Genomic DNA, 24,743 nt, shown 5'->3' with positions numbered 1-24,743 from the left:
GCTGGCTGTGGCTGCCCTTGTGGTTCAGCTGGAACCTGGACAGTTGTAACATCTGTGGGTTCCACTGCTGCACCATCAGTCTCTGCCTTCTCGGGGCAGGGGGAGGGTTTTTCATGAGCTGGGGAAATGTACTCCCTCAGCATCTGGCCTATCTCTTTTACCAGAACCTCAACCCAATCCGGGTGGGTCCTTTCTGAGGCAGGCTGTGGGGCAGAGTCAGGCTCTGGGGTATCATCCCTATTCTGTGGGGTAGGTATCAGGGTGGTTATCCAGGTCAATCTTCCCTTATCTCTGAATGCTAAACAGAATACGCATATTAGCAGCACCAGCCATTGTATGATATCATTAGCATTCAGAGAGGATTTAAACCCTTCAAAAACTGGTGGGGCAGACCCAAAGAGATGGGTAAAGGGTTGGGAAAAAGAAACTTCCCCCGGTGTCATTTCCTCACAGTAGGTACCATTGTTAAAGTAACTCCAAAAACACACAGTTAGTGTACGATAGCCCTGAATCCATGTGCCTGCCTTCCAGAGGAAATTAAAAATCCATGAGTTCTTCACCTTATTAAGCCATAAAATAAACTGGATGACAGTCACAGTAGCCTTAGTTATAGGGCCCATGTTTAGATAAGGGCCTGCAAATGGAAGGAATACAGCCACAACCACATGCCACCCAAACCAGGCTAAGTTAGACCACATGATGCAGCCTAATGAGGTTTTTATATCCAACGCACACAAAAGAAAGTACTAGGTTAGTTAAGAACTGCTATTTCTCTTCCCTTTTCTTTTCTCAGTGCCCTCAAGCCCCACACTTGGGCGCCAAAATCTGTCTTGGTTTAGGAAGACAGGTATCTGCTAGGTAAAATTACAATCAGAGGCTCTTTGGCAAAGATTTGGGAAATAGGAATAGCAGTTCTTTACTAGTATGTAATACAAAGCAAACAAACACAAAAAAAAAAAAAAAAAAAAAAACCTCCCCCCCCACCAAACAACTACAGCATTAATGACAAACGACAACAGTACCAAGAACCTTGAGGGCTTTGTTTCACAAAACCCAGGGCAGTTTGGTTTCGGTGTCCCTGCAGGATCCTCAGAGCACCAAGCTGGACAGTGGAAAAGTCCCGGGCTGGTAGCTGGGATGGCAGGGTGTCCCGGCAGGCAGGGGCAGGATGTCCGGGCAGCGCAGGGGGTGCAGGGTCACGCTGCAGCAAGAGGAGCAACGCCGAAGAAGTTCGAAGGCGAGGCAGAAAAAAGCGGCCCAGCTTCTGCTCGGCGTGCTTTGCGGCGGCTGAGATCCTCGAGGAGCGGCAGACACGCGTCTCCCGAACGCCGGAAGCAGAAAAGCACGCAGCTGCCTCAAGCTGTGTCTTTTACCTGCGTTATCTCCCCCTTCCACCTTTTGTCCATCTCTTTGTTTCAGCCAAGCACTCTCAAGTATCCAACACCCGGTCCCCTTGGCAACCCGTGGGGAAAAAATTCCCCAGAGAAAGAAGGAACAAACCCAACCCCCAACACTTAACTTCTGTTTATGGGCCCATCAGCACCTTTGCTACACAGCTCACAGATAACCCCTCTCCTGGACTACCTCCTGTTAATGGGCCCATCAGGCCTTATCACATGACTCACCATCCCATTGTGAGATGCTCCGCCCAGAGGGAGAAACCAAGCATTCCAGCCTGGATATAAGCTGAGACTCTGAACACCAGAGGGGCGCTTACCCACTGGATTCCCAGAGGACCCGAGCTACTAGACCTTTCTACAGGATCACTGCTTCAGGAAGACCACCTCATCTGGACTGCTTCCATCACTACGCTCAGGCTGTATTCTGACTCTGTCAGTGGTCTTTTGTATTATTGCATCTATTTTATTTTACTTTCTTTCCTTTTTTCCTATTAAATTGTATCTCTGACTTAAAGCCTCTCATTTGTTTTCCCTTCAAACTACTACACCTGGGTCTCTGTGGAGCTGAAGCGGCGTAAAAACCTGAGGCCTGGCACACACAGGCCCCTGCTGCCGTCCTCTTCTGCGCCGTGTTTTGTGCAGAGACACAGAGGAGCGAGGCCGCGTCAGGCTGGAAAGGTGCCTGTGCTGAAGGTCCAGTTCCACAACCCTGTGGCGTTTAAGGTCCTACTGAGCAGCCTGAAGCTCCTGGATTTTGGAAGAGCCAACCTGAGTATGCTCTGAACCCAGCTGTGAGGGATTCCATGGCAAGCATCTACAGAGGGCAAAGGAGCTTGGAATGCTGGAAGCTTTCAAGAATAGCTACCTGAAAGCACAGAAGTGCTCCATCCCTGCACAGGGTCAAGGAGAGGGCAGAAGCAGAGACCATCAGGCCTTAACAGGGAGCTTTGGGTGTGCCTTAGGGCAAGTGAAGCAGCAGCAGCACGGTGGCCGAGACTCGGACGCGTGACTGAGCCAATGGCCCAAGCGCCGTCAGGCAGTGCCGGGATCCCGGCTGCGGTTCTGGTGCCCAGAGCTGAGGAATCGCAGCCCCTGCCTCAGAGCCTGTCAGAAAGCCAAGCAAGTGAGAGCAGAGGGAGGGCAGCCTTCCAGTCTCTCTTGGGCATGGTCACACAGCAGCCCCTGCTTCTCCTTCCTCCGCCTGTGTTGGGGTGTGCTGATGGCAGCGCCAGCCAGGCTGTGCTCTGTGTTCCAAAGGCTGTGGAGAGCGGGCATGAAAAGTGCTGGGTGCACAGCGGAGAGTCCTGGAAGGTGCTGGCAAGAGCGTCCTGCAGGAACAGGGCTCTGGTCTCCGGCCGTGAAGAGCCTGGTTTTGCTGCTGTGAGCGCAGGCAGGCGTCGAGGCAGGTGAAGAGGCAGCGGGCACCTTGTGTTTGTAGAGGGCCTGGGGCTGCATGTGCGAACCTCCACCTGGAATCACACTGGGGGAAATCCCAGCTAGAGCTGGAGCGCCTGTCCAGAAAGCACCAGAAGGAATTCAGCCTTGCCAGGGTTTCTTAAGAGTGTGTTGGTGTTCCCCAGGAAAGGTACACATTTGGGGAAATGCCTCTGGGGTAAAAGGGCTTGCTGCGGAAGGAAAGCGCTTTCCTAGGAGCTCCCAGTGCTGTAGGAACAACTGTCCCCCTTTGGCTCTCTGTGGTCCTTTCAGTCCTTGAGGCCCGTTGCACTCGGCAGATGGACAAGGGAAAGGAGAAGGCTGTGAAGAGCAGGTTTGGAATCCACCCTGACCTGCGGAGACCAAGGCCAGCACCTGCAGCAGGGTGTGTTCCCCCCCGTTTGGACACAGGTGTGAGCAGGAGCATCTCTGTCCAGCTGCCAGCCCCAAAGCTGTCTTTGAGAGCTGTGAATTCAAAGGCCTTCACGCACACACCTCTCACATCTTACCTGTCTGCTGTGTTTCAACTCTTGGCAATATGCATTTGCCTCTTGCTTGCTGGAAGCTGATGCGGCCCAGAGGGCTGGCACCGAGCTGGGCTGTGTGGGCCAGGCGGCACGGAGAGTCTTGGCTGATCTTGGGGTGTCTGTGGCCTCAGAAAAGGCTTGGAAGGTTTGCCTCCGGAGGCGCCCTGCTCACTGGCTCTTCCTGTGCATCTTGGAGAGAGCAAGGAAGGCATTTCTGGCAGATGGGCATTAGCAGGCCTTCAAATGGAGGCGTGTTGTGGAGCAGGCAGGCCCAGCTGAGATATCCTGAGAGGAGCCCAGCGCTCCTTGCCCCTCTCTGCAGACACGTGAGCGTTGTCTGCTTTTGGGATGACCCCGGCTGTGTCAGGGGGTGCTGCTACGTGGACACCAGACAGCCGGTCCTGTCCTGCTGGGTCCCAGCAGTGCCTCGCAGCAGTCCTGCATCCCCGTCAGGATGCCGGCCAAGAGAGGTCCTGGAAGCTGAGGCAGCTGATTTGAAGCTTGCGTGAGTGCCTACAGGTCAAGGCCAAGGGCGTTCCCTCAGGATAGAGCAGTCCTGAGAGGTCTCTAGAATTCAAAGCAATCAGCAGACAAATGCATTGTCCACCAAAAGCTCTTTGATTGGCAGGAGGTTATGGCTCTGCACCCCACCACAAGGCTTCTTTGCCACGCCCAAATTGCAGTGGGTTTCTGTAGGAATTCTATCAAAAATACCTTCTGTCTTTAGACTGCTGAGGTGATTCCATAGGCAGGGGCTTAGAAAGAAACACATTGCCTCAGAAACCTAGACTTGAAGCTAATGTCCACCTGCTGGCCAGGAGGAGTGTCAGCGCCCCAAAGCAGCTCATCTTCCTCACCCCTTCCCTGCACAGGGCTGATTCCGTAGCCGCCCTTAGGTCTTTCCCGAAGGCTATGTCTAAAGCTTTTTGTCAAGTCACTCTCTTGCCAAGTTAGGCTTCCAGGTTTTTCTTATGTTAACTGGTGCTAAGTACTTCTGGATATCTGTGCTAAGTACTCTTTCATTCTCTCAATTGCCTGTGTTTCCTTACATCAAATACAGGCCTTGTTTCATTCCTAAATGTGCCTGATGCTGGCCCAAGTCTTTTGGCACTGCTTGCTTTCCTGTGGCATGTTCTACCTCCCCCGAGAGTAAAGAGGGAGCTGGAGAAGGAGCTTGCCAGGCTGCTCTCCATCCTTTACCAGCAGTCCTACTTAAGCAGACAAGTCCGAGCTGAGCGCAAATGGAACAGCCGTGCACGGGAAGGGTGGGTGGGAAGGATGATCCAGGAACCGTAGGCCTGGCAGCCTGAGCTTGCTGCCGGGGAAGGCCTTGGAGCACATCCTCCTGAGTGCCATCCCACGGCATTTGCAGGGAACCAGGGGGTGGGAAAGCTCTGCGGAGGGATGGGGACAGCTGCGGGTCTTGGCAGGGCGTTGAGCTGGGGTTGGTGTTGCTGGGCGTGTTGGGGAAGGAGTCGTCTGGAAGATGAGAGGTCTAGGCTGGAACTGGAGTCACTTTGAAGGCACCACCTGTGGTATGGCACAGCTTTGGTTATGGAGGACAGAAGGAATAGCTGGGACTTATCAAAAGCCTGATGTCTCTGTGGAAGTGAAGAACGACTCGAGAAAAATGCAGAACACTTCCAAAGCCAAACACAGGTCCCAAATGGGAAAACAAACAAACAAAACCTTGTGACCTCCAGAAGGAGCCCATGCACCCTTGGGCTAGAGCGCTGCAGAAGCCAAGACATAGAGCTTCACTGAGCCAGATGCTCACCTGGAGCACCAGCCCTTTGGTGCCTCAACATGGCAGATCAAAGCCCATTTCCCAGCTGTCACTGGCTGGGGCAAATGCTAGGTCCTGGCAGGACTGCAGCACTCGGCATCCTTAGCCAGCAGCAGCAAGTGCTGGCTGGGCAGAAACTTGCACCTCTGCCTTGCACTAAAGACAGCACCCTCCAGAATTGGCATTTACTATCTCAGGAAAATCTGACTCTGCTGTCCCCATAGCTGTAGGGTTGTGGTAACTTTGCTCATTTTGCTCCTCTTTGGCCTCTTCTCCAGCAGAAGAGAGAGCCATCAGCACTGCAGGTGGCTGAGGAGCTACCACTAACTGTTGCAATGTATCCGCAGCAATGTATCTGCATAACTTGGAATACAAAGTGCTCAAGCCCAACTACCACCTAGAGATATTAGTTACAAGTAGCAGCTCCTTGGGAATGTATCAAGGCCACAGAGACACAAACTGGTCTAAAAAGAATAGGAGCCTGGGAAATTGAATACCAGGACAAAAAGAATGAGATAGAGGCCATGAAGGATTGGAATTATAGCCAATCAAATTGCCTAAGGCACGTGTGCTGAGCCAACAATGCAGATGAACCAATCAAGAAAGGCATGAAGGTGTGAACAGTGGTCTTACAATCTATAAACATAGTGTAATGTAAATATGAAATGGCTTCTGCAGAAATCCTATCGGTTCTGTCGTTCAGAGGTACCGAGCTCCCACAAGTATCATTCAGATGTATTTGCTGGCAGCCAGAAATGAAAATTCAGGACTCAAGCTGGAGCCCAAAAGAGCAGGGAGATGCTCGAGGAGGCACCACCTTTGTTTTAGCAATTCAGCAAGTGAGCGAGTCCTTCTGTGAAAGGAACCACTTCCCTCCTTGCCTTCTTTCTGGCACCTGAGAAGGACAAAGACTGTCCCAAATGCAATTTGCAGGCTGCCACAAGTCTGTGCTTCTTGTGTCTTTTCAACACAGCTCTACCCAAAGCTGCAGCCACAGCTGACACCGGAGAGGAAAGCCCCTGAGAGCAGCAGAGTCTGTGGGGGCTGTTGGCATTTACCTCTCCTCCTGTGGCAGTGTTGAGTGCTTTACAAACCTCTCCAAAAGTCCGAGAAACAAAAGAGCCACAAAGAAAGGAGAAAGCGTTTAGATCTTGGAGTGCAAGCCAGCCCAGACTGGAGATCTCTGCTGGAAATGCCTAAAACCTGCAGGATGCAGAAGGGCTCTGTCAGAAGGCAGATGAGGCATTTTGCTCTCAAGTGCATGGCCACTGGGCCTGAAGCATTGAGGATTACTGCCTCTGCTCAGAAGGAGAGTTTCTTCTTTCTTCTCGGGTTTCAGTCTCTAAATTATGCAGTTCTAATCCTGACCATGGAGTATTTCCTTCAGCAAACTCTTGGAAAGAAAGCTGTGATAGGGAGTAGGTTTCTCTTTCAGGCAAGCAAGATTCTTCTCCCTCTGTACGTGTGGCCAGCTGATTATAGCTATACAAAAATGCAGAGGAAATTAACACACCACTGTCCCACACTTGAGAGACTAGGAGATCTACCAGGTCCTGTTGCCCACTGCAGGCAACACTTTGGCAGTGTGACCATTTGACAATTTGACAATGCCTTCTGGCCACGCTTACAAATTCTGACTGGTACTGAGAGATGGGACAGTCTAGCCTCAGTGTCTGAACATTTTTGCAGCTTGCCTGACTTCAGACTTGATAGATATTCTACCAGGAAAACACCTGGCCCATGGTTTTGTGGTTGGACTCACCCGCTGCCGATATTTTTGACTTTGATGGATTTTGTCATGGGATTTTCCATGCTCACAATTGTCCCTGAGGAAAACAAAATTCAAGATGCTCGCTTTGAAGCAGAGATCCCAGCTTCCAGGAGACACCTAAAAAGGCAGCCCCATTGCTGGGGCTCTGAACACTTTGTGGTCAGCTGGCTAACAACAACCAGACAGACAGCTCTGAAGCAGAAATGGCCAGCAGAGACTGATTTTCTCCAGAAGTTCCTATGGGGAGTCTTAAATGTCCCTGTGATATCAAACTGAGGAAGAACATTTGGTCCAGCTACGCTGCCACATGCGCACAATACGCTATCCTCCAGACAACAAATACACAAGACGTACTCAGTAGCTCCAGGGAGTCCTCGATCTGCTGTTGCTGAGCAGCAGCTGTGTCAGCGCAGGAGATGAACCGACTGCCCAGGATCACCGTCTCAGCTTGGGGAGCTAAGGCTCCTTGACACAATGCTCCTGCTGCAGCTGGTTTGGTGCAAGAGCCTGTGTAGATCTGGGAGAAGAAATGAGTTTGTTTAAGAAAGGTGGCTGGCAGAGATGACCCTGAGATGCCATTCCAAATGCAAGCCCTTAGGAAGATGCTGTCAGCCTGCCACATGCAGGGCTCTTCAAATGGATTTTTTGCACGTCCACTTCCTTTTGACTGGATGGCTCAAAGGCAAAGACTGGTTTTACTGGAGTTCATGGCCAGATTCATCTTCCATTTTCAGGGATTTTCTGAAGGAGGACTGCCACAAGGACCATATTCCGTTTCCTCCCAACGACCATATTCCACTTCCTCCCTCTCTTCTCCCTCCAAGGGCTGCAGACACACTTGCAGCTCCTTGTTCAAATGTTCTACCTGCTCCCATGGAGTGCTCTTGTCCTCCACCACGTTCAGGTCATGCTCAACTGGCAGCACTTCTGGTGGAGGCAGTTCATGTGGCTTAGACCGATCCTGGGGCTCCTCCTCCTCAGTCATTTGCTGGAAGCCTTTGCAGGCTGCCTGGCGAGACGTCAACTCTTCCACCTTGAATCAAACAGAACAAAGCAGTCAGAGACTACAGCTTGTCCCTGTCAGCCTAGAGTCATCAGCTGTGAGCAAAGGGAAAGAAGAGATTTACAAGGGCTACAGACAGCTTGTTTCCATCCTCCGTCTTGGGCACCATGTTCCACTGTTAAAACACCACAAGAAATGAGGAGAGCAGGAAGAGGCCAGCAGGAATCAGTTTGGATGACTGCTGGCCAAAAGGCCAAAGGAATACTTCCATTGTCCAGGGCAGCAGTTGAGATTCAAGATACCAGGAAATGTCCTTCAGAACGGCTGCCACAGTCACTACAACAGGATGGCCCTCAGAGGCATCACCCCACTTGCCTGCTGCTCTGCAGTGGAAAGGCAAGAAGGGCAGAAAGCACCAGCTTGGTGACTGTGGCGGTTATTGCTGTTTCACTCACTTGCTTTTCTGGACTTTGAGGGAGGGCATTAATTATGTCTCTCATGAGTTTCCTTTCTTCCTCCCGCCTCTTCTCCCTTGCCTTGATCCTAGCCTCCGTTTCCTGCAGCCCTGCTTGCAGCTGTTCCTTGATGTTCTGTAAAAAAAGAGAGAGAGGATGTTTCATCATTCATCTCCTCTTGGAGATGAATTTCCATCATGTCTTCTCTGTTGCTCCTCTTCAGTGCCTTGATGCCACTCTGAGCTTCAGGCAGCTCTGCTTGTGGCTCTGCCTTGATATTCTGCACACACAAACTCAGAGCAAGTGACAGGGAGCTGCCATCAGGCTCAGCTTTTTCCTCTTTCAGCCTCAAAATCACATTCACTCAGCCACTTCTTTCTGCGTCCCTGCCCACCTCTGCTTCCACTGCCAACCTCCTTTCCCAGTGCCGATCTCTGCACATGACAAGGCTCGGTGCTTTCTGTGCCTCTGGGACTCCTGGTCTCCTCAGTCCCAAGAGCTCTGTTTTATGCCCCTCTTCCTGCCCTTCACTCTGTCAGCTACCTCTTCATTCTCCTGTGGCTCTTCCACCTGCTGCCTGAGCTGCTCTTCCTGCTCTTGGGCTGGCAACAGCTCTCCCTGAGTCTGGCATGGCATCTCTGAGAGCGCAACCTGCTCATGCCTGTTGTCTTGCAGGAGCTGCACAGAAAGCAAGAGAAGATGGCTTTCAACTTCCCATACAACATCTGTGGGCAGGAGGAAATCCCAGGGACAGAAAGCACCATTTCTAGAGCCCTGGCAGGGCAAAAGTCCCATCAAGATGAAGACACCAGAATAAACAGATGAGTGGGATTCTGGGCCAGGTTTGCTTATGATGCCAAGGTCCTCCTATGAAGCTGTAGGTGCAGATTGTCCCATTGGTCCTGTCTCTGGCTCTTTCTAGGAACCAGAGGGACCCTGATTGAGCCTGTGAAGCACTCAGCTTGGAAAGTCATGGTTCACTGATTTTTGATTTGTGGTTTTAATTTTTTTTCCTGTGCACAGCATCCGTTTGTAACATCAGCGAATTCAGCGTTCACCCTGACACTGCTGATCATGGCAGTGAAGAAGAAGAAGAAGAAGAAGAAGGAGTAGACATGAATGTGACATTCGTGTAATGACTGGTTATCTCAATAACCACCTTAGAGTAGGCTTGTAGAGTAGGATTATAGGATTAATATTCTGTATTATCTATATAGAATAAGGTCATGGGGAAATAAAATTTCTGAATCGTAAGCTCATCTGGAAGATTCCGTTCTTTCTCACCCTGTCAATAAGCGCAGCGTTTCCGTCGGAGTGTTCAGTTGTCTGTTGAAGGTGCAGAGCGACGTTGATGGCTTCTTTGGTGTGCCTTGAAAGTGGGGAAGGCTCCGCTTCAGTCATCCTCTCCAGACCACAGTGCCTTTGGCATACGGCCCACTGACCGTATTTTGCACACCTGTGGTGCTTCAATTTGAGGCAGAAAGGGCAGTGGCATTTGCAGGCAAAACCAAAGAAGGAGTGGGGCAGACAAAAGATCCTGTGCACATGCAGGTCTTCAGCTGTGACTTAAGAGCATTTGGGTTGGTGCCATTTGGATTTGTATCCCGAAGTGCAATCTCTTTCGCTGCAGGAGAGTCTTGCTCAAGTGAGAAATCAGCAAGATCAGTGAGAGTGCTCTGAGAGGTTTCCTCTGGTGCAGAGCTGTCAGCATCTGTGAGGTGACAGCAGGCCCAGCCTCGCCCAGGGCGGAGGCCCCTGGCAGAGCCCGGAGCAGCCTGAGCCTGGGCAGAGGCAGGCTGCAAGGAGGCCCTTGTAGCCTGGGAGTGGGCGAATGCTCCGCTCTCAGAGCCCGACTGGCAGCCGGCCGCTCCCGAGGGGAAGCGTAGCCGAGCTGGGCACAGCACAGACGGTTGGCATCGGCCGTCGGCAGTCTGCACAGGAGCAGAGAAAGGCAAACGGCAGCCGAGGGCTGCAGGCCTGGCTGAGGATTCCCACTCTTGTGCCGGTTGCCCTGTAACTCCTGGCAAAGGTGAGCAGTGTGTGCAGGACTCCGGGCACAGGGGAGGGAGCCGGGCTGCTCCGCAGGCTCCAGCACAGAGCAGCGTCCTTCAGGCATGGCACTTCTGCTGGGGGAACCGAGGCGGGCGTGAGGCAGGGACAGCTTGCCCCAAGAGCCAAACACACACACCCACTGTAAATGGAATGCTGCTTATTATTGCTTTTCCCAGCCCAGGGCGAACCGTGTGCCCTTTCCCTTTGGCTGGGTACTGGGGAACTTTTATTCTCTCCCGACCGCCTACTTTTCTGTCCCCTCCCCTCTTCTCCTACTTCCCTTTTGGTCTGGGCTTCCAGCTGGCCCCTCTCCCATCTCACATCAAAAGCCAACAAATTAACTAGGACAAATCCAAGCCATAAATAACAATGCCTAGAACCAACAATTTTCATTCATCTTTCTAATCATCTTCCGGCTGCAGCACAATGTTGCCCTGTATCTCACAGAGGGAATCGGGGATGAGCCTGTGGCTTGCGCTTGAGCAGTGAACTGATTTGGATGGGAGCAGAAGGCTTTCAGTAGGTAATTGGTGTTTTCTTGATTAATTTCTGAAGGAAAGACACAATGTGGCTTCAGTCAGCAAACACATTTTCAAGGTGTAGTGACAAAATGCTTGGGAGCAATTCCCAGAGAAGGAAGGTGCTGAGAAAATCTTGAACTGAAACAAATCACGAATTCCCTTAGCATTAACAGAGAGTGTTGAGCCGTCTATTTCCTCCAGTGCACTGATTAATGTGTGCAAGTGGCTACCTTAGCCTTGAGAATAGAGTAGTCCTCCTAAGAAGGTAGCTGGAATGCATTCAAGGGGAAGCAAGTGGTTCTAGGAGGCTCTTGAGCATCAGAGGAGAATTTGAGGAATGGGATGTTCCCCGAATGACCACCAGAGATCCTTAAGAGACCCCTACTCTCTCGTTCTTCACTTCTGAGACGTGATTTAAATTTGTCCAATAATTTGAGGGAGTATTTAGCCTGTGAGTTTCTGCAAAGTAATAAGTAGGTCTTATTTCCATGGTTACAAATCAGTAGGTCAGATTTCTGAGTGAGCACATGTTAGAGAAGTGATTCCCCACACAGCCAGCACTGAAATAAAGTCATGCCTCCTTTCTCACACTGAGCTGGCACCGGGGACCAGGCCCTGCTTGGGAACTTCCATTTTAGTCTCTTCTATTGAAAGGTGAGAATGAAACTTCTTCCAGCTGTTTCCCTCTGGTTTCCATTCTTGGGGGCCAAAGATCTGTGCTGCAGGTGGCCCGGCTGTGTGCAGAGGAATGCAGCCTCCACAAAGCCCTTGGTTTCCCCACAAGCCATCATGATTTCTTGCCAGGTGTGCCCAGCTCTGGCAGGAGAAAGAGCCCGCAGCGCAGTGGGCGCCGTGCCCCGCCCAGCCGGGGCTCTCTGGCACAGAGCAGCAGCAGTGCCAGCACCTTTCAACCCACTCCTGCCTTGGCTTCGCCTGGGACACAGAAGCCTCTGGAAATCAGCACCACATGTCGCGTTCCCGGCTTGGAGCAGCTGCTGCTGCTGGCGGGCAGACCTGGCCCCTTGTATTGCTTCCAAGTAGGAATCCAGGCGGAGATAGAGACGTACATACATGGAAACTCCGGGCTTGTCCAATAAGTGGGCAAATGTATGGGGGAATGTGTTAGGAATCATTTCAGCTGTTATGCCAACACTGCCTGCTCTCCTTTTCTCTCTTCACATTTCCTCTTCTTTCCCATCTCACATTTCCCCCCCTTCCCACTCACAATTCTCACAGTTTTCCTGTCGTTTTTCCCTCCCAACTTTTTCTCATTTTCCCCACCCTCTTCAGCTCACTTTCCTCCTGCTTTACCTCTCACCTTTTCCCACCTTCCCACTCTTTCCTGTTTTTTTCTTCCCTCATGCTTCTCCCCATTTTTCCCTCACTTATCCTGCCCTTTTCTCCCCTCACGTTTCTCTCCTTTTCTCCGTCATTTTCCTCAGCATTTTCTCTTCCTGTTTCTCACTTTCACCCTCCTGTTTCTCGCCCTTTTCCTCTCACATTTCTCACACTTTTCCCCTGACGTTTAGCATTCTTTCCCTGTCACGTTCCTTATACTTCTCCTCTTGCATTTTCTGCCCTTTATTCACTCCTGTTTTCTGCCACTTTTCCCATCAAACTTCCCACCTTTCTTTCCCCTCATGTTTTCTGCCTTTTTCTGCCCTCTGGTTTCTCACTCTTTTCCCCGCAGGATTTTCACCATGTTCCCCTCACGTTTTCTGCCCCTTTCTCTCTCTTTGCCAGTAAAGTTTCTCACTCTTTCCCCCTCACATTTCCTTCCATGTTTTCCCCCTATAGTTCTCATCCTTTCCCCCTCATGTTTTTAGAATTTTCCCGTTGTGTTTCCTGCCTTTTCCTCCTCTCACCTTCCTCTCCTATTGTCACTCACATTTTTCACCATTTCCCACTCAGGTTTCCTACCCTTTTCTTCCCTCACACTTCCCTCCTTTTTTCATTCACATTTCTCACACGTGTCACCTCACGTTCGCTGCCTTTTTTTCCCCTCACATTTCTTAAGCCACTGCTTCCTGTCAGTGACTGTTCCTCTTCAGAAGCTGAGGGGCTTCTCTTCTTTTCTCCTGTCATCCCCTACTCCAAATAATGGGCGCCACAGCAGCGCTCCAAGAAGCCTCTGCCTGTGCGTCTGCTGAACAGAATGTCTCTGCTCAGCTTGAAGAATCCCATTAAGAACAACCTCAGCTGCACTGCACTTCCTGCTGCAGTTTTGATTTGTATTTCAATTCTATAGGGTCTTCACAGTGTTCTAAGTAAAGAGGTACCGCGAGGGATACGCATGGCAGGTGAGCAGCCACTGCACATCCGCCTCAAGCGGATCCCATCTCCATTTTCATCGCCTCACAGTCACTGTGACTCCTGCCTGGACGAAACCACTTGTGATGCTTCTTGATGCTAAACCAAGTCCATCTGCACAGGAAATGCTTTTGGCCCTCTTCTGGAAAAAAAAGAAAAGTTTTTATTTCAAAACATTCAAACCCTGGAGTTTCTTCCTCTGTTCACCTATTTGAATTGCCTCGACATCAAAATACTGCCAGCCGACGTTCCAAAGTGGCTGGTCTATGTCGGTGTGCGCAGAGCAGAGGTGCCACGCCGTCTCCGTTTCCCGGGTGTCTGTTAATTTCCATTTCAACAGACGGCTGAGGGCTCGGCCTGCCCCAGCCGCCATCTTGTGCGTGGCTGCCTCTGCTCTCTGGCCTCCATCTTGGGCGTGGCTGCTCCAGCCCTGGCCGCCATGTTGTTCTTGGCTGCCTCAGCCCTGGCTGCCATCTTGTGCATCCACCTAGTCCAACTCTGAAGCAAACGTGTCGCTGTTTTGCCAGCAGTCAGCACCAGAGACGCCAACACCAGCATAAGAAATAAGCGGCTTTTGCTGGAGTGCAAAGCAGCAAAGGAGTACCAAAGGATAAGCTAAGCAATGCACCTGATTGTTACAGCAGAAGACTGCCTGTAGGGATTAAGAAAGGTACATGGCCAGTTACCCATATGCTTTGCCATCCTCCTGACACACTCGTCAGCTGGCGAGCCCCTGTCACACCAAAGGATTGGAAATGCACTCCCAGGAACCAGGGATTCCTATGCAGCTTGCCCACCCACAGGCCAGGCCACAGACTTTGCTGTTAGAGGCCCCAGATTTTATTCTGTTGAATAAACAAGCTACCAAAACTTCTAGTGCAGGAACATCTGATTTCATCCTTCTCTCGGCCCGGGCTCAGAGAGGAACCAAGGCAGTCTGCTTTGACCATATATCTTCAAACAAGACCACACAGATCTGATTCCGTGGCCTTGTCTGGCTTCTAAGTGTGGAAAGGTAAACACCTGTTGCACTACCAACCGGATTCATCTATCATACCGGTAATGGTCATGCCTGTTTTGTTTATGAGCCAATACAAATACAATGTTTGGTTGGAAGGGTCGTCTGGAGGTTAGCTTTGGCTTAGGGCCTGTTGTTGAGTCCTTAGTACTTCACCAGAATTGTCCTTTTCCAGGCAGTGGTGCTGTCCCCTCGGCTGCAATGGCATCTTTAGCTGGTCCCACAGGGATTGCCAACACTCTGGTTGTGCTGAACTCCTTGTGAGCGGAGTCGTCAGTCTCTTGGGTGAGCAGATTCTCTGTCACGGAGTCCAAACTTCCGCTCTGGGATGCACCAAGGTAACAAGAGGAAAGCACTTCTACAGTTCTGACATGGAAATTGTCCTGCTGGGTGGGCTTTGCTGTGAGTCTGAAACACAGCAGCTCTCTGGCCATATGGTGCTGCTGGCAGAGCTAGCTGCTGCCTACTCAAGGCTCAGGTAGGAACCTGAGCTGCCTCGTCGCACTGCAAAAACCATCTCAGTACTCAGGGCACGCCCAGATGCCTCATCTCAGTGGAAGTCCCACTGGCAGTGTCAGAGCAGTGGCTCCTCAGCATTGGTGCTGCCTGTGCTCTCTGCCCTGGCCCTGGCCCTGGCAGTGCTGGCCCCACTGCCATGCATGCACAGGGAATGGGAACTGCTGCCTGACGTTTTTCAGCTGCACCACTGCTGCTGCTGAAGACACCTTGATGAATGGATTAGTGGGATTGTGGGCCATATGAGCCTGTGATAGCAAGGTCCTGGACATGAAGGCAGAGGTGCAGAGTGTCCTGCCAGTCCTATTTCAGCATATTTCTGGAAACCAGGGAATCTCTCTTGATCCACTGAGGCACTGAGTTTGCAAAGTAATGGTTCCATTATTGCTGCTGTTGTTGCTGCTGCTGTTGTTATTGTTGTTTTCCCTTTGTGCTGCAACCCTATTTGATGCCAGCTGAGCCTCTCTCCAGATGGGCATCTCTGATCATTGCAGTGAAGCAATGCAGGCAGTTCAGGAGGTGGTGACGACCATTTCAGGATGACTCTCTCCAGTTCAAGCCCTGAGTGGGAGTCAGAATAAAAACTCTATCAAACCTCAACTCCATTGGAAGATTCCCTTCCTTGTCACCCTGTGCATAAAATCTACATTACCTTTCTGAATTGTCCATTGTTTTTTCAAGATGGAAAATCCTGCTGATGGTGATTTTGGTATGGTTAGGAATTGGGGAATGGTCTCCTTCTAATGCCAACATGATTTCTGCTTTTCTATTTCCTTCATATATATTCCTAGCTCTGTAGACTACTGTTGCATAGTTATATAGTTCCTAGGTAACTTCAGTACTTTTCCTCCTCTGATAGGCAGAAAGACAAAACACGTTCCAAAGGCTCCTATCTTATCTTGCCTCCTCTGGGAGCCAAGGTTGAAACAGCAGTACTGATAGGCAGTACAGCTAGGAGCAAGAAAGAGGGGCTCCAGAGGAGGTGGGAGAAAAGCAGGAATATTTCCTCATTATTTGTGCTTCTATTTGGGAATTCTTGTCAATTATGCTAATGTTCCACACTTGTTAGACCACATTTGCCCTATGTGGGGCGGGTGTTTTTCCATATCTGCCCCTGGAGGCCTCCAGTTAAAGGCCAGATTTGACATTACCTGCTACAGTAATGTCGCAAAAGTGTGTTGTTTTATTTTTCAGTCGTTAGGGCACCATTTCCTCCACACTGCGGTGCCTTTGGAATATGGCCCATCTGCCCCTGTTTGCACAGCTGTGGTACTTCTACATGAGGCAGAAAACGCATTTCCAGCCAAAAGGCCAGAAGGAGTGGGGCAGCCAGAGCATTCTGTGCAGTTACAGGCCTGCAGCTGTGACTCGAGAGGGTTTTGGTTGCTGCCTGGTGTGGCAGGTGCATCTCCTCTGTGACTGCCTCTCCTCCTGGCTGCCCATGGATAGCAGGTACAGGATTCTGCAAGGGGAATGGAACAGGTTGGTGATGTCTGCTGGCAAGAGAGTGCAGTGGAAAATGTTGGGAAAATGTTTGACCGTAACAAACTGTGAATTCCTTAAGCTTTACCAGACAGTTGTTAGTCCTGTATTCCCTCCTAGCAGTGCAAGTGGTTATCTTAGGTGGGAGATTAAAGAGAGTGGAACTGCTGAAAAGATAGCTTCGACGTATTTAAGAGGAAGAAATTTTTTTTCAGAGGCTCTTGACCATCAAAGAAGAATTTGAGGCATGAGATCTTTCCCAAATGACCACCTGAGACTTTTAAAGCGACCTCTATTCTGACGCAATTAATTTTGTGGAAGTGATTTAATATATGAAACAATGTGTAGGGAGTTGGGGTGATGCCTCTGAGGGCCATCCTGCTGTCGTGTCTGTCACAGCTGTTCTGAAGGACATTTCTTGGTATCTTGAATCTCAACTGCTGCCCTGGACAATGGAAGTAGTCCTTTGGCCTTTTGGCCAGCAGTCATCCAAACTGATTCCTGCTGGCCTCTCCCTGCTCTCCTTGTTTCTTGAGGTGTTTTAACAGTGGAACATTGTGTCCAAGATGCAGGATGGAAACAAGCTGTCTGTAGCCCTTGTAAATCTCTTCTTTCCCTTTGCTCACAGCTGATGACTCTTGGCTAACAGGGACAAGCTGTAGTCTCTGACTGCTTTGTTCTTTTTGACTCGAGGTGGAACTGTTGACATCTGGCCAGGCAGCCTGCAAAGCCTTCCAGCAAATGACTGGCAAGAAGGAACCCCAAGGTCAGCATGAGGCACAGGAACTGTCTCCACCAGAAGTGCTGCCGGTTGAGCATGACCTGAACGTGGTGGAGGACAAGAGCACTCTGTGGGAGGAGGTAGAACATTTGAACAAGGAACTGCAAGAGTGTCTGCAGCCCTTGGAGGGGGAAAAGAGCCCTTGGGAGGAAGTGGAATGGTCCTTGTGGCAGTCCTCCTTCAGAAAATCCCTGAAAATGGAAAATAAATCTGACCATGAACTGCAGTGACACCAGCCTTTGGCTTTGGCCCATCCAGTCAAAGGGAAGTGGACGTGCAAAAAATCCATTTGAAGAGCCCTGCGTGTGGCAGGCTGACAGCATCTTCCTAAGGGCTGGCATTTGGAATGGCATCTCAGAGTCATCTCTGCCAGCCACTTTTCTGAACCAAACTCATTTCTTCTCCCAGATCTACACAGGCTCTTGCACCAAACCAGCTGCAGCAGGAGCATTGTGTCAAGGAGCCTTAGCTCCCCAAGCTGAGACGGTGATCCTGGGCAGTCGGTTCATCTCCTGCGCTGACACAGCTGCTGCTCAGCAACAGCAGATCGAGGAGGACTCCCTGGAGCTACAGAGTACGTCTTGTGTATTTGTTGTCTGGAGGATAGCGTATTGTGTGCACGTGGCAGCGTAGCTGGACCAAATGTTCTTCCTCAGTTTGATATCACAGGGACATTTAAGACTCCCCACAGGAACTTCTGGAGAAAATCAGTCTCTGCTGGCCATTTCTGCTTCAGAGCTGTCTGGTTGTTTTGTTGTTGTTACCCAGCTGACCACAAAGTTTTCAGAGCCCCAGCAATGGGGCTGCCTTTTTAGGTGTCTCCTGGAAGCTGGGATCTCTGCTTCAAAGCGAGTCTCTTGAATTTTGTTTTTCTCAGAGACAATTGTGAGCATGGAAAATCCCATGACAAAATCCATCAAAGTCAAAAATATCGGCAGCGGGTGAGTCCAACCACAAAACCATGGGCCAGGTGTTTTCCTGGTAGAATATCTATCAAGTCTGAAGTCAGGCAAGCTGCAAAAATGTTCAGACACTGAGGCTAGACTGTCCCATCTCTCAGTACCAGTCAGAATTTGTAAGCGTGGCCAGAAGGCATTGTCAAATTGTCAAATGGTCACACTGCCAAGGTGTTGCCCGGAGCAAGGAAAATGACCTGGTAGATCTCCTGGTCTCTCAAGCGTGAGACAGCAGTGTGTTTATTTCCTCTGCATTTTTGTATAGGTATAATCAGCTGGCCACACGTACAGAGGGAGAAGAATCTTGCTTGCCTGAAAGAGAAACCTACCTCCTATCATAACTTTCTTTCCAAGAATTTGCTGAAGGAAATACTCCATGGTCAGGATTAGAACTGCATAATTTAGAGACTGAAACCCGAGAAGAAAGAAGAAACTCTCTTTCTGAGCTGAGGCAGTCATCCTCAATGCTTCAGGCCCAGTGGCCATGCACTTGAGAGCAAAATGCCTCATCTGCCTTCTGACAGAGCCCTTCTGCATCCTGCAGGTTTTAGGCATTTCCAGCAGAGATCTCCAGTCTGGGCTGGCTTGCACTCCAAGATCTAAACGCTTTCTCCTTTCTTTGTGGCTCTTTTGTTTCTCGGACTTTTGGAGAGGTTTGTAAAGCACTCGACACTGCCACAGGAGGAGAGGTAAATGCCAACAGCCCCCACAGACTCTGCTGCTCTCAGGGGCTTTCCTCTCCGGTGTCAGCTGTGGCTGCAGCTTTGGGTAGAGCTGTGTTGAAAAGACACAAGAAGCACAGACTTGTGGCAGCCTGCAAATTGCATTTGGGACAGTCTTTGTCCTTCTCAGGTGCCAGAAAGAAGGCAAGTAGGGTAGTTGTTCCTCTCACAGAAGGACTCGCTCACTTGCTGAATTGCTAAAACAAAGGTGGTGCCTCCTCGAGCATCTCCCTGCTCTTTCGGGCTCCAGCTTGAGTCCTGAATTTTCATTTCTGCCTGCCAGCAAATACATCTGAATGATACTTGTGGGAGCTCGGTACCTCTGAATGACAGAACCGATAGGATTTCTGCAGAAGCCATTTCATATTTACATTACACTATGTTTATAGATTGTAAGACCACTGTTCACACCTTCATGCCTTTCTTGATTGGTTCGTCTGCTTTGTTGGCTCAGCACACGTCCCTTAGGCAATTTGATTGGCTATAATTCCAATCCTTCATGACCTCTAGCTCATTCTTTTTGTCCTGGTATTCAATTTCCCAGGCTCCTCTTCTTTTTAGACCAGTTTGTGTCTCTGTGGCCTTGATATATTCCCAAGGAGCTGCTACTTGTAACTAATATCTCTAGGTGGTAGTTGGGCTTGAGCACTTTGTATTCCAAGTTATGCAGATACATTGCTGCAGATACATTGCTACAGTTAGTGGTAGCTCCTCAGCCACCTGCAGTGATGATGGCTCTCTCTTCTGCTGGAGAAGAGGCCAAAGAGGAGCAAAATGAGCAAAGTTACCACAACCCTACAGCTATGGGGACAGCAGACTCAGATTTTCCTGAGATAGTAATGCCAATTCTGGAGGGTGCTGTCTTTAGTGCAAGGCAGAGGTGCAAGTTTCTGTCCAGCCAGCACTTGCTGCTGCGGGCTAAGGATGCTGAGTGCTGCAATCCTGCCAGGACCTAGCATTTGCCCCAGCCAGTGACAGCTGGGAAATGGGCTTTGATCTGCCATGTTGAGGCACCAAAGGGCTGGTGCTCCAGGTGAGCATCTGGCTCAGTGAAGCTCTATGTCTTGGCTTCTGCAGCGCTCTAGCCCAAGGGTGCATGGGCTCCTTCTGGAGGTCACAAGGTTTTGTTTGTTTGTTTTCCCATTTGGGACCTGTGTTTGGCTTTGGAAGTGTTCTGCATTTTTCTCGAGTCGTTCTTCACTTCCACAGAGACATCAGGCTTTTGATAAGTCCCAGCTATTCCTTCTGTCCTCCATAACCAAAGCTGTGCCATACCACAGATGGTGCCTTCAAAGTGACTCCAGTTCCAGCCTAGGTTTCTCATCTTCCAGACAACTCCTTCCCCAACACGCCCAGCAACACCAACCCCAGCTCAACGCCCTGCCAAGACCCGTAGCTGTCCCCATCCCTCCGCAGAGCTTTCCCACCCCCTGGTTCCCTGCACATGCCGTGGGATGGCACTCAGGAGGATGTGCTCCAAGGCCTTCCCCGGCAGCAAGCTCAGGCTGCCAGGCCTACGGTTCCTGGATCATCCTTCCCACCCACCCTTCCCGTGCACGGCTGTTCCATTTGCGCTCAGCTCGGACTTGTCCGCTTAAGCGGGACTGCTGGTAAAGGATGGAGAGCAGCCTGGCAAGCTCCTTCTCCAGCTCCCTCTTTAATCTCAGGGGAGGTAGAGCAAGCCACAGGAAAGCAAGCAGTGCCAAAAGACTTGGGCCAGCATCAGGCACATTTAGGAATGAAACAAGGCCTTTGTTTGATGTAAGGAAGCACAGGCAATTGACAGAAGGAAAGAGTACTTAGCACACATATCCAGAAGTAGGTAGCACCAGTTAACATAAGAAAAACCTGGAAGCCTAACTTGGCAAGAGAGTGACTTGACAAAAAGCTTTAGACATAGCCTTCGGGAAAGACCTAAGGGCGGCTACGGAATCAGCCCTGTGCAGGGAAGGGGTGAGGAAGATGAGCTGCTTTGGTGCACTGACACTCCTCCTGGCCAGCAGGTGGACATTAGCTTCAAGTCTAGGACTCTGATGCAATGTGTTTCTTTCTAAGCCCCTGCCTATGGAATCACCTCAGCAGTCTAAAGACGGAAGGTATTTTTGATAGAATTCCTACAGAAACCCACTGCAATTTGGACGTGGCAAAGAAGCCTTGTGGTGGGGTGCAGAGCCCTAACCTCCTGCCAATCAAAGAGCTTTTGGTGGACAGTGCATTTGTCTGCTGATTTCTTTGAATTCTAGAGACCTCTCAGGACTGCTCTATCCTGAGGGAACGCCCTTGGCCTTGACCTGTAGGCACCCGCTCAAGCTTCAAATCAGCTCCCTCAGCTTCCAGGACCTTTCTTGGCCGGCATCCTGACGGGGATGCAGGACTGCTGTGAGGCACAGCTGGGACCCGGCAGGACAGGACCAGCTGTCTCGTGTCCACGTAGCAGCACCCCCTGACACAGCCGGGGTCATCCCGAAAGCAGAAAACGCTCACGAGTCTGCGGAGAGGGGCAAGGAGTGCTGGGCTCCTCTCAGGGTGTCTCAGCTGGGCCTGCTCCATAACACGCCCCCATTTGAAGGCCTGCTAATGCCCAGCTGCCAGAAATGCCTGCCTTGTTCTCTCCAAGATGCACAGGAAGAGCCAGTGAGCAGGGCGCCTTGGGAGGCAAACCTTCCAAGCTTTTTCTGAGGCCATGGACACCCCAGGATCTGCCAAGACTCCCCGTGCCGTCTGGCCCACACAGCCCATCTCGGTGCCGGCCCTCTGGGCCACAGCAGCTTCCAGCAAGCAAGAGGCAAATGCATATTGCCAAGAGTTGAAACACAGCAGACAGGTAAGATGTGAGAGGTGTGTACGTGAAGGCCTTTGAATTCACAGCTCTCAAAGACAGCCTTGGGGCTGGCAGCTGGACAGAGATGCTCCTGCTCACACCTGTGTCCAAACGGGGGGGAACACACCCTGCTGTAGGTGTTGGCCTTGGTCTCCGCAAGTCCAGGTGGATTCCAAACCTGCTCTTCACAGCCTTCTCCCTTCCCTTGTCCATCTGCCAAGTGCAACGGGCCTCAAGGACTGAAAGGACCACAGAGAGCCAAAGGGGGACAGTTGTTCCTACAGCACTGGGAGCTCCTAGGAAAGCGCTTTCCTTCCGCAGCAAGCCCCTTTCCCCCAGAGGCGTTTCCCCAAATGTGTACCTTTCCTGGGGAACACAAACACACTCTTAAGAAACCCTGGCAAGGCTGAATTCCTTCTGGTGCTTTCTGGACAGGCGCTCCAGCTCTAGCTGGGATTTCCCCCAGAGTGGTTCCAGGTGGAGGTTCGCACATGCAGCCCCAGGCCCTCTACAAACACAAGCTGCCCGCTGCCTCTTCACCTGCCTCGCCGCCTGCCTGCGCTCACAGCAGCAAAACCAGGCTCTTCCCGGCCGGAGACCAGAGCCCTGTTCCTGCAGGACGCTCTTGCCGGCACCTTCCAGGACTCTCCGCTGTGCACCCCGCACTTTTCATGCCCGCTCTCCATAGCCTTTGGAACACAGAGCACAGCCTGGCTGGCGCTGCCATCAGCACACCCCAAACACAGGTGGAGGAAGGAGAAGCAGGGGCTGCTTTGTGGCCTTGCCCAGGAGGGACTGGAAGGCTGCCCTCCCTCTGCTCTCACTTGCTTGGCTTTCTGACAGGCTCTGAGGCAGGAGCTGTGATTCCTCAGCTCTGGGGACCAGAACCGCAGTCGGGATCTCGGCACTGCCTGACGGCGCTCGGGCCATTGGCTCAGTCACGCGTCCGAGTCTCGGCCACCGTGCTGCTGCTGCTTCACTTGCCCTTAGGCACACCCAAAGCTCCCTGTTAAGGCCTGATGGTCTCTGCTTCTGCCCTCTCCTTGACCCTGTGCAGGGATGGAGCACTTCTGTGCTTTCAGGTAGCTATTCTTGAAAGCTTCCAGCATTCCAAGCTCCTTTGCCCTCTGTAGATGCTTGCCATGGAATCCCTCACAGCTGGGTTCAGAGCATACTCAGGTTGGTTCTTCCAAAATCCAGGAGCTTCAGGCTGCTCAGTAGGACCTTAAACTCCACAGTGTTGTATAACTGGACATTCAGCACAGGCACCTTTCCAGCCTGACGCGGCCTCGCTCCTCTGTGTCTCTGCACAAAACACGGCGCGGAAGAGAACGGCAGCAGGGGCCTGTGTGTCCCAGGGCTCAGGTTTTTACGCCGCTTCAGCTCCACAGAGACCCAGGTAAAGTGAAGAAGCCAAAGTGTTTATTAATGGAAGGCAAAGCAAAGGGATGAGCTGGGAGGGAATAAGGGGGGATGGGCAGGGTTTGAGGGCTGGAGGGAGGGAGCTGTCAGCAGGGAGGGAGAAGGCAGGAGCTATGGGAGCTCCCCACAGGCTGAGCTGTGCCCGGCATCAGCCGTGCCTGGAGTGACACTGAGCGATGTTCTCTTCACTGGCTCCTGCTACTGTTCTTGGGACGCTGGTTCTCCAAATCCAGCAGAAGACCTTAGTTCTGCAGATCTTTGTCCAAAAATTGCTTGGATTTCCAAGTTAGTGGAGGATGGGCTGTCGTCTTTGCGGAGAGGAGGCGCGCTGGGTTGTCGGTTTGATGGTTCCAATACAATATGTTTGCGACAGAGCCAATTAGAAATTATTTTAGCCAATTTCTCATATGGCAATTTATCCATTACTTCTCGTGGCACTCCCCTTTTCAGTCCTAGCCACCACCGTTGCTGCCAGTTGGAAATTTGTTTTCCCTTTTCTGATTTTTCATTAGGAGAGGCAATGTGCCTGACTCCTCTGGGTTTTTCTTGTTTGTCCTCTGAGTACTTCACTGGTCCATATTTTCTACTGTGACTTATTACCTCCTCTGCTACCTCACTCCATGTCCAAAGTTTATGACTGCTGTTATATTGTGTGCTAGGCGTTATAAAAGGTGAGGAGTCAGTGGAGTCAGTGGAACCAGTTTGATCTCTTGTATGGCCAAGAAATCTTTTAAGTCTATCTACCAGAGAGATAGATGCTCTTGTTTATTGAAGAAGAATTGCTGTTGGTTTAAGAGACTCTGGCAAACCTCGAATTAGGGGGGTCATGATCTCAGGTTTGGCAGGCTGTTGCATTGGTGACTCATAGCCAGAGATTAATTTCCTTTCATGTATCATTTGCAAGCATGCAGCTTTGTGTATGTTTTCTAGGAGTTGGTCTGGAGTGCCGACTATTGCCAGAGGGTCACCCCTCTCTAGGGGATTTAACCCCCCTGCCCAGTAAGCTGCACGCTGTGTCAGGGACCATGGAGCACGTGTATTACCTGTTGTTAAGAAAACTCCATGTCCCCAATAGCCACTTGCTTCTTGTTCACTTAATTGAATTTGGTCACCCCCAGTGAGTGAGACTCTAAACACATACTCTGTCTCTGATTCACTTGGGAGGCGGGAGTATTCTTTCTTTAATTTAGCTAATTCAGTGGCCGTGTATGGTATTTCTTTGGTGGTTATGTGGGGATCACGATCCTCTTCATTTATAGAATTATATTCTGTTTTGATGAGAGGTCTCAAGTTGGAGCAACAGTGTTCCCCACAATTTTACATGTGTTCTAATTCTTTCTGAGGGTATATTTGTTTAATGTTGCATGTCTCCTTTCCTTCTATTTCTGTAGGTGAATCTGCAGATTTTAAGTTTTTACTTCGCCCTTCTGCAAGGGAAGTCTGCAGCAAATAATTCTTTCCTGTTCTAATTGTGTTTGCAAAGCTTCTACCAAATTTTGCAGGGATTCTATTACTGCTTTTTCTTCACTTACCCGTTTAAAACGGGTTGCTATGGCTGCCGAGAGACAGGCCCCCCAAACTGAGCAAAAAATGGTTTTATTTCTGCCCAGTTTATATCTAACATCATGTTGTAAAGGATATATTCTATTTACTATGTTTTCAAAGTTAAAACAATTATTCTGTGCCCACTTATCTCCATCTGGAGAAGGTCTAGCGCCATATTTCGCTAACAAAGCATAAAATGCATTCTTATCTTTTTCAGTCAT

The 24,743-nt window shown here is 50.6% G+C and overlaps 1 pseudogene; it reads right to left on the bottom strand.

Moving 5' to 3' along the window:
- Positions 1-7,078: 7,078 nt before the first annotated feature.
- Positions 7,079-24,743, bottom strand: LOC136302445 (uncharacterized; annotated as a pseudogene).

The sequence above is a fragment of the Chamaea fasciata genome, unplaced genomic scaffold (assembly GCF_029207755.1).
Source record: "Chamaea fasciata isolate MVZ Bird 193981 ecotype frontalis unplaced genomic scaffold, bChaFas1.0.hap1 SCAF_29, whole genome shotgun sequence".
NCBI lineage: Eukaryota > Metazoa > Chordata > Aves > Passeriformes > Sylviidae > Chamaea > Chamaea fasciata.
This window is presented reverse-complemented; position numbering and strand designations above follow the sequence as displayed.